Raw genomic sequence first — 10766 nt, forward strand, 5'->3', positions numbered from 1 at the left:
TCAAGTTAAGGACAAAATTGAGATGTGAATTCAAGGTTGCTGATTTCCTTATCAACTTCATGCATTAAGTACTATTGACTTTTGTTTTAAAACTCCACTTTATGGAATTATGGTGAGGGCAAGTAGTAACACCTGCAGTACTTCATAACCAAATTGCTGTCTTTGCCAGGAAAATCAACAGCTTTTTTTGTGGCAACTAATTTCTTTTGATCCCACTGATGACAGACTCCCATCTTATTTTTTCTGAACAGATTCTTCTTTTTCAATTTCTTTCATGTTCGTTTTCCACTTGAACCCTTGTGATAAGTAATCTTGAAATCTTTCCCTCATGAAATATCCAATCCATTTACAAACACTGTGGATTCTACAGTATCAGTGCCCTTGTGTCTGTAGTTCTTTCTCAGTGCTGTTGGAAGACTATTTATGCACAACTCAGTTATCTATTGTCCTTGTCCTCCTGGGATTTGGAAGGCTGAGGATCCCAAAGAACAAATTTGGTTTAAACCTGCAGGCTCTGGCTATTATAATGTAACTCATAAAAGTTTTTGTTATTTCTATACCTGTATCCTTATCTGGGACACGTGATTAATAGCAATAGTCATATTCTGAATCTCAAATAAGCATAACAAGTATCCCAAGTCATCCAGATAGATCTAATAGAAGTAAGATTTAGAGATCACACTATCTACATTTTACAAGAATGCTATCTGCATTCTTGCTTCTGTATGTCCTGTAAATATTTTAGTTACATAATATTTTTAAGTCTTGTATTTTTATAAATTAAATATAACACTAATAACAATTTTATAAGATTATGCTGAAAATTCACTTGTCATCTATAACTATTTTACAAACCACAGTTACCGTGGAAGTAACAGGTATTGTTAAGTGATTTGTATACTTCATAGCATTATGAAACAGCAAGTTTTTTGTTTATTTTTTTATTTATTTTTTTTTTTTTTGGTGGAACTGGGGATTGAACTCACGCCCTTATGCTTTCCAGGGAAGCACTTATTCCACTGAGCCATCTCCCTAGCCCCAACAACATATTTTTAACATGGGAGTTCAGACATAAAGTTATAAATCTTAGACTCAGTATGGTGGAATAATATGAAGTTTAATATATTTTACTATTTTAGCCTAATTTGTAGTGGAAATTTAATTTAATCAAAGGCAAATGGACTATTTGATTAACTTAACAATATAAACAATGGCTACTCAGAAAAATGATTTTGTAAAATTTAGTAAATAAATTGCTAATGAAACTAATTAGGAAATAGTACTAATGTTTACAGTGTATATTTTTCATAATGTTTGTATTGTAGAATCTTGCATAACCTTTAATCTGAGTAACATTCTTTGTTTGAGAAAATGGTAGATACTTTTTAATCCAAAGCCAAGAAAATTATTACTTAAAATATATTAAAATATTTACATATTAAATTTTTATCATTGAGAAATTAACAATCTTAAAAATGTATACTTGTTCCAAAATGTCAAAAATTCAAGCCAACAGTGTATAAACCAGTGAATCAATTAATGAGAATTTAAAGTCCTAAAACACTTTTCATAGAATTGAGAAAACAAACTACCCACCATTCCTGATATGATCAACCAGTGTCCTCTCCAGGTTAGATTACTTGTATTTCATGAGCTGCCCATTTATTTCATTAAAGACTGAAGAAAATATAAATAGTTGCCCTCTTTCTTGTGCTTTTTAAGTATTTCTTTGAGAAAAGACTTGAATAAAACACTTTTCAATGCCAACAGTTGCTAGCTCTTTCCCCCTCTGTTCTAAAAGTGAACTGTAGCCCCACTGTATTTGTGTCAAGCTCCTGCACGTGCTGTTCCCATTTCCCAGCACTTGAAACTCTCCACAGGTTCTGCTGATCTGTAGGTGGGGCGAGGGGTAAGGCACTCTGTTTCAAACTGGAGGGAGGCCTGCCCACCGCTAGTTGCCGGTTGCTGAGGACTCCCCTTCACTGAGTAGCTCCCAACAGCTGAGAGTGCTGCCCTGTGAAAGGCAGATTGGGAGAGAAAGAGAAAGATCTAAAAGGGCAGTATTTAATGAATGGAGCTCATTTTCTAGGCTATTATATAGTAACATTCTTCATTTTGTGAACAGAAAGTTTTTAAACATTATTGCCAATTTACAAGAACTTCTCTCCTAATAGCTGGAACAAAATTTTCAATTTACCCTAATTAAAATATTACTTTGGGGGAATGAGTCTTTCCCCTTTCATATTTAAACTCAACATTAAAAAATGTTAAATCACTTTAAATGGCCTTTGAATTGCATTCTATGTATCAGAACTTTTAACTCTTTTGCCTGAGGAGACAAACTCAATGTGTGAACATAACATCACAGTGGAATAGAAAGTGGTTTCTCCATAATAAATAATTTGGCTATTGCAGAGTTTATATTTAAGTAGGAGTATTGAGTTCTACCAATGGGGAGTGCTACATGAGAAATATGCTGCCTCTCAACAGCTATGTGAATGGAAAGCTATAGTATAGGAAACTTCATGATCAGAAATAACATTGCAAGAGTTAGAAGATATATTTGTGGGTAAAATATTTAAATGTGAAGGACTACAAATAGAAAAATGTGACAAACATAGCACATAGGAGGAGAAGCCAAAGTGGGAGCCCACGTCCTAGTACACTAGTTACCCGAGACCACAGAGGATTCTTAAAGTAAGAAATTCGGTTTGTTTAATTTTTTTTAATTTAATTTTTTTTCAAAGTTTTATTGATAAACAGATAGCAATGAGACAGTTTCAAATCCAATCGGAAGTACAGTTTCAACAACTAATACACTGCATATATTCTTCTTAGTGGTTAATTGCTGTACAAGAAGTGGACTTGTGATCCTATTTATAGACACCATTAGAACAAATCATTCTATTCATTAAGAGAATGCAACTATATATCTATCCTAACCACTTGGAATACACAAATACAAAATGGACATTCATCGGTATACCCCATTTTTTCTAAGTTCCGTTATTCAATATTATAGGTGTGTAAACTCAGCAAAATATTCTAAAAGAGTCCAGTAGCCCATAATAGCATTGGGTCTTCTGTTTAACTTGCAATGTCAGAAATTATTGACCTGAGTCCCCCAAAGCTCAACATAACAACATGGCTTTACTTCCTATATTTCATCTTCATACTTTTCTACTGGATGGTTAAGACCAAGGTAAAGCAGGACCTGTGCAACAACAGTTGTAGCTTTTTGGTCTGAGAAGGTCAGTGAAATGCCCTCAGGATTTATATTGAGATCCTGTACCTCATATTGTAGAACCTTTGTCAGTGCAGTCATGTGGATGAGTCACGGCCATTGCTTGGCCAATGTGCTCAGAAATTTGGTTTGGGTCATGAAATTTCCCCCTTATTTGATTAATATTGACTGCTTTTCATTCCAAGTCAAAATACTTCTGAGCAAAGATTACTTGGCAATAGTTTTGTTATTATAATGCACCTCCATTATATGATCTGGAAGGATGAAGAAGAATTCAGAAATATACTGTTTTCCTGCATAGTATTTCTAATATAACTCTGATAAGTCTTAGGGAAGGATCGTTGACATTGAATGCCACAGTGCTATGCCTGCATATTGAAAACTTACACTAATTTTATTATGAGAAAGGAACTTCATGCAGGACAAACAGGACTGAGAAAATGCTTTGAACTTTTAAAAATACTCTCTAAGGGTCTCTATTTTGCTAGTTTCCTCATTTCTTTGTTAACATCTCCCAGCAAATGTATGACTCTAGTTAGTGGACTAACACATTCCCAAGAAAACAACCATTTTTGCTGTTTTTCCATAGTTTAAAGACTCACCATTGACAACCTATTCCTTTTTGCTCACAAATACCTACCACTATTGTACAAAACTAGATGTATGCAGTTTTAAATGTTACCAAAAGGAAACTAATTTCTTATTTTAAATATGGATGTTGAAGTCATCAAGTGTCTGCTAGGTTATTAAGGCTTCAGTTTCTATAGAAAAAAAGTCAATTATTTTCCCAGAAATAGAAGCAGAGGAGAATTGACATTGGTTATTAATTTGAAAGGTATCCATGTATTGCTTAATGTTTTATGTGAGAAATCTATGGCTCACCTGATCATTACTGAAGGGCTGAGTGTGAGGAGTGGCCAATGCTGGAAACCGACCATGCACACAGAACTAAAGCAAGACCAGTCCTAAGAATACATGGAGCCCGTGAGCCTCATGAACAAACTACTCCAGCCCTAAGAACACAGGATGTGGAGCTGGGCCACGTGACCTAGCTGATAGACAGAGGGGTGTCACATGACATCAATTCGCTGAGTGTCCAAATGAACTCAATGCAGTCTTTAGACAGTTTTTCTCTTCCATCACACAAGAAGGCTCCACCTGACCTCTGCTTTCTGCATTCTGAATCTTTTCTTCTTTTCTTTATTCCCCACTGACTGCCCCTGGAAAGTTTGAGAGTTGTGTTGTACGTGCCAGTGGAGAAATGCCTAGAATATATGTAAAGTACCCTCTGGGTGTGTTCAGGGAGCCTTGAGGAGATAATTCTACTAAGTACACGTGGTCCTGGCCCCTTCCTTTCTCCATCTAATACCACAAACTAAAAAACTCTCCTCCACTATGGCGTTTCTGCCTTGAGTCCGGGTGACAATGGACTGAAATTTCAGGCAAAATAAAGTTGTGTATGTTAGGAATTTTGCTCTGATGACAGAGCTGACCAACAGAGCTCACATTTAAGAATAGCTTTGGAGTAGCACCAAAGACTGTGTGTGTTTATTACCAAAAATTCCTGCACCTGGTGATAGAGAGCCCGTCACTATTTACCAGTGAGGACAAACTTCGTGCAATCAAGAGCATTTGAAGATAGTTTATTTCTTCATTAATTACATCTTGAGTACTTTGAACATTGTGCTTAGTGAATGACAGAAGTCTGTACCGAAGTCTTCTGAGTTGTAGACGGGAGATGACAAAAGCCTTGGGAAAAAGTTCGTATTGTAGCATGAAAATGAAATGGGAAAGGGTAGGGTTGGGGTGGCAAGGAGCTCTATGGGGCTGATGAAAGACAACTAGAGCTAAGAGCCTTACTACTCATTGTCTTGTAGCCATTATCCAGATTGTTCACCTCCATTCCACTACAGTGTAAAAGACAGAATCATTCTCTGAGTGTCAGGCATGCCCAGGATTTTGATATACTCTTTCACTGACATGACAGTAAGTGATTTATTTGTCATTAACAGAGCAAGTCTTAACTGTAATGAGAACTGAGCTCAGCAGCCCTTCCCTTCATCTCATTTCATTATTACAACTCAGAGGCAGATATTCTATTTTTACCCTCTGAGAACAAAGTAACAAAGGCCTGAGACACTGAACCCTCTCCGGTCATAGTGCTACTAAGTGCAGCCCTGGCATTTAGGGCTGTACTGACTGATGGCGAATTTTGTTCCTAACTCCTACAGGAATATTCTACACAAAATGTGTGCTCTCCATAAATTGGTTTCATTGGTTAGAAATAGACAGAAGGGGAAAGAACAGTTCTGTTCTTTGTTTCAAAAGTATGTTGAGTCCATACCATCTATTTAGTTTCTTTGAGATATTTCAGGAATTTTATTTTGATATACAATACTCATTACATTTCCAGAGGGATACAGGAATGATGTATATTACCTTTCTTAAAATTATTTGACAATGTAACTTCTGTTTAAAAGTTTAAAAATTAATTTAGTCTCACATCATAGCTGGCTCCAGGTCATTCTTTGGTATGTTAAAGCATATACAAGCTTATTAGGAGATATTTATTCAAAAGTAGATTACTGTAGTACTCTTATGCTTAGAGATTATATGAAGACTATCTTTTCTTTCACAAAGTTCTATAACTGTCTTTCCTACTGCCAGGTATTTTTGATCAATAACTCTGTTTCTACTAGCTAGAGCCTAATTTACTATATTGAACTGGAACAAAATTCTCAATGCGAGTTTTTTGATGGCTATTATGATGTTTCATCATTTCTCTGTGAAAATAGTCAAATTTCACTGAATATTTTCAGAATATGACTTCTCATTCTCTAATTGATTCAACAACCCTATGAACATTTATTTTAATTTTTATAATTCTAAACACTGACCAAGTCTTCAGGCTGAGTTTTGGTTACCAGGGTGCATCTCAAGTTTGACTTATTAATGGTCCTAGATTTCCCATGGCTTTTAACGTGGTGAAGAAAAAGATCTGGAATTTCTTTTCCCTTGACAAGTATGTTTCATAAGTATATATTTTTCTGATTGTAACAAATAACAATTTGAGATATCACAGCATCTGCTCTCACTAGGAAGTCTTGGAAGAGGAGATTATAGTTATTCAGTTTGGGCATGACAGGTCCTGATGCTGGCAATGGAGAGAGAATATCAGCTTCCAGCAGTGGTGTAAATAGGGCGGTGTGGCCACGCTAGTTCCAGACATAGGAGAGAACAAGGATGAGCATTTGTCCTATTGTCTTCAGATAGTTCCATGTGCCCAACTCTGGGACGACCCTGCAGAGTGGCCCAGCTTACTCTTAATCTACTTTCATCTAGGACCCTCAAACCTTTCCATACTTTAGTTTTTCAATGACATTTTTTGAAATAGTTATAACCTACTCTCTGCACAACTTAATTTTTCCTTGAATCTCTGAGAAATTATTTTCTTTTTCTTTTTTTTCTTTCTTTCTTTCTTCCTTTTTTTTTTTTTTTCAGAACCAACGATTGAACTCAGGCCCTTGAGCTTGCCAGGGAAGCACTTATTCTACTGAGCCATCTCCCCAGCCCCTCTGAGAAGTTATTTTCATTTATTATTTAAAATCCCAGCCTAGACTCAGCTTTCCTTGAGGCTTGAACTACTCACAGATTTAATAGGTCTTGTTACAATTTTCTTAACTATCAACAGTTTATGGGTATCTGCATTTAATGGCTTGTGCTAATCTGACTAATTTTCACTGTTTCCATTTTTCTTTCTTAATTCTGTAAATGGATTTTCCTTGGTAGAGTATCTATAGTGAACAAATTCTAAGTACTTACATATTTTTTTAGTGACACTAACGATGTTTATGAGGATAAAGTAGCAAATAGACATCCATGTCCTAGAAACCATAGGATTGTGTGTCAAAATCTGGGACCCTAAGAACAGGTGCTGCTGTTGTTGTTATTGTTTATTAAGGGAGAGATATTCCTCATCAGCCAAGACAGTTGCATAAAAACTGGCTGAAAATCAAGTGTGGAAACATTCATTAAGGAAAAATAAATTAGCCATACTAGTAAAGCAAGGACACTGATTTCCTCACATGTTGGATAACAAAGGATGTGTCTGCTTTACTTTGTGTAGCTCATAAACCCATTCTGAAGGAAATTTCAGAAGAATTTTTAGAAGATAGCATCATCTGAAAAATCAGTGATTAGATTTCAATCTTTATCGGTGCATAATATGCCTATTTGAATAAGTAAATCATTTCCAGGAATGTGTAAATTGCTAATGGAGAAATCTACTAAAAATAAAAAAGTAGCAGTTGCAGGGGTTCACTCCCTGGCATGCCATGCTGGTCCCGCCCCCAGGGCACGCTGAGAGGGTGACTGAGATTGGGCGTGGTGGTGCACACCTGCAATCCCATTACTTGGGAAGCTGAAAACAGGAGAATCACTCTGAGTCAGATCTACGTAGTGAGACCTTGTAGACGCTATACTAAATACAATAAATAAATAAATAAATAAATAAATAAATAAAAGAATAAATAAAATAGTAGAGCTCTCACCATTATAAATAACTTCCAATTACATGTGATGGGGAATTTTTGCCAGGCTCTGGTCAGAAGCTACAATTCTAGCCAATTTTGTGCCTTTGCTTTGTTACAGTTACAGGACAAGTAGAAAGGTGTAAGAATACCAGAAGTGGAGAGCTCAGCTCGGAGAGAGTGAGGATTCATGAGGCTCAGGGTTGCTCCTGTTGTTAGTGCTAATTCCAATTTGGCTCCTGCTGATCACTAGCAAAGACACCTGACACTGTTGTACATTCAATTTTGGGAAATACATTAAAATTTGCCATTGGGTAGAAAGTTATGCCTGAAGTTATGCCTCATCATATGCCAGTAGAGTGAGAAGATGTCAGTGCATGTTTATTGAATTGAACACTACTGGGTGCAATTAGTATTATGATAGCAAAGATAAAGCTTGTGGAAGTGCCTGGTATGTGCAAGTAACTTACTATACATGTACCAGTATGTATGAGAGAGGCACCTAAGTTAATGACCTCCAAAACTCCCAATCCTGACAGGGCTGACAGTGAGATAATGTCCTTCTAAAATTTATGAATATAATGAGTGAAAGCAGAGCAAATTACCAGCATTCCCAAGACACTAGTTTTGAGAAGTTTCAAACCAGGAACCTTCCAGGTGAGCTTGTCATGCATACAAATATTTACCTATAGTTTAGGATAATGCTGGCTATCTGGTAAATGAAGGACAGCCTTTCAACAGTGGCCAGTCATACAGAATCAGTGTGGAGATTCTGGGGCTTGCACAGTGCAATGCTGCCTTCTAAACCTGAAACTGAAAAACAACCAGGGAAAACATGGTAGAGCAAGTCTATTAGCACAGAAGTGTGCGAGAGCTATGACTTACAGGTTAGCAGCCCTAAAGACTGGATATGTTCTACACACTTTTAGCATATATTTTTGTCAAGCATTTTCTCATGCTGGTTGTTTTCTAGGAGAAATAGAGATGAGCCCTCCAGAATCCCTAATGAACTGGAAAAATATTACTGGTTAGTATAAAAAGAGAAAAAATTTCAGGTAACAAAGTAGAAAGCAAATAATGTCCACTGTAGTCTTTTCTAGTCAATACCATCTTATGTCCCTCCTGAAAACTAGCAACACATGCTGAGTCATCTGCCCTAACTGTGGAAGAGTCCACAAGCTAAAGGAGTGCTACTTATGTGAGTGCTGGCTAACAAGTGAGTAGGTAAAGTTTTCTTGACTCAAAGTTGATGCATTTGATTAAAAGAGGAAGCTCTTATTATTGAAATCTTCCCCTTTAAAATTTTATAGCACTTAATAAGTAACATTTTAAAAATTCTGTTTTCCTTTCTTTTTTAATGGGAGCCTTATGAAACAAAATTCCCCAGAGATATATTTTTTTCTAAGTTAAGTAGCAATTTTACCTATTTCTCTTCACTTTTTTCATCTTTCTCCTGTTATGTACCCACCATTATAGTTAACTACTTTCTCTAAGCTTACAAAGTCCCTGAGTGAAACATATGTCAATAGTGTTTCTTTCAGTCCTATTTCTGGTATATATATTTGCTGCCTTCTTTTTATTTCTTTAACAATTTTTTCCATTTCTATTTTTCCACTGGTGCTCTTCATCTTCAGGTTTAGATCTTCACTTACTAAAATATTCACATAATGGCACTGTAGCAGCCATCCTCAGAGACAATGCCGTTGTTCCTCACCTCCTGATAGTTTCTCTTCACGTGGTACCAGAGCTTGTCTGTGTGATTAATAGAATATGCTAGAAGTGATAGAATATCACTACCAAGCTTCCTTGCTTCAAAAAACTACAGCTTCTGTTTCTGTCTGTGTCTCACTTTTCCTCTTCTGTGGTGGAGAGTTATTCACTTTGAGGAAGCTAACTTGCCAGGCTATGAGGACAGCCACCCAGGCATCAGTGGATAAGACCACACAGTGTGAGCAGGGGACTTTTGACTAACAGTTAGCAAGAAATAGAGGCCTGTCAACAATTAGAGTGAGTTAAGTCTCTAGTTCTCCTATCTTGGACACCTGAACATACCTGCCTGGAGAAAGCAACAGTCTTGGTTTATAATTTGATTGCTCACAAAGAGCCTTTATTTAGACCACCTGACCATGCTGCCCCAAAATATCAGACTCTCAGAAACTGGGACAACAGTGAAAATGAATGCTTGCTCCTAAAAGATTCTACATTTGGGTGGTAACTTATTGCATAACAATAGCTAAGTAATAGAGGCATTTTGTATACTGCTGATATGACCTGTCCACACTGGCTGCCTTTTTCTGGACGATTTAGAGATACGATGTGCTTCCTACACATTGGATTCAATGATCTAGCATTTACATTTAGGTTTTTGTGAAATATGGAAAAGTAACATTCCCTGTGCTTCATGTTTGCTCAAAATATGAGGCCGAATTTTGTTTTCACCCCATCACAGAGGAAGTGATGCTGAATTCTGTGGCTCTTAAGTATCCTAAAAGTGTTTCACATTTCAACAGCCTACTTTGGAGTACTTCAGAGTATAAGTTCCCCTTATGCAACCAAGGCTTAGCTTGCTTTATTTGGATCAGAATCCCTTTCTTCTTTCCCCCCGTCCTATCACACTGGAAGTTCATATTTAGAAATACAACTCGTTCTTGTTTATATCCTATAAAATCACTGCAGGAACAGCAGTGATAGATATTAAACCATTGCCCTTAGGACAACTTCAAACTATCAATTCACTAATTTCTTTTATGTGTGTTTCTCTTTAAATATACCTTATTTAGTACAGACTGTTTATTCATTAACATCAGCAAATAGCAATGTAAATCAGCCTGAACAAGGCTGTGTAGTAGATACATATTTTCTTTTTTTTTTAACAAATTTTTATTCTATTTTTTTTTTTTCAAACCAAGTTGGTAGCACTGTTTCAGTAATTTACACAGTACATACATTCTTCTTAGTGGTTAATTGCTGTACAAGATGCAAACATGATATCC

The sequence above is a fragment of the Octodon degus genome, unplaced genomic scaffold (assembly GCF_000260255.1).
Source record: "Octodon degus isolate 3935 unplaced genomic scaffold, OctDeg1.0 scaffold00003, whole genome shotgun sequence".
Classification (NCBI taxonomy): Eukaryota; Metazoa; Chordata; class Mammalia; order Rodentia; family Octodontidae; genus Octodon; species Octodon degus.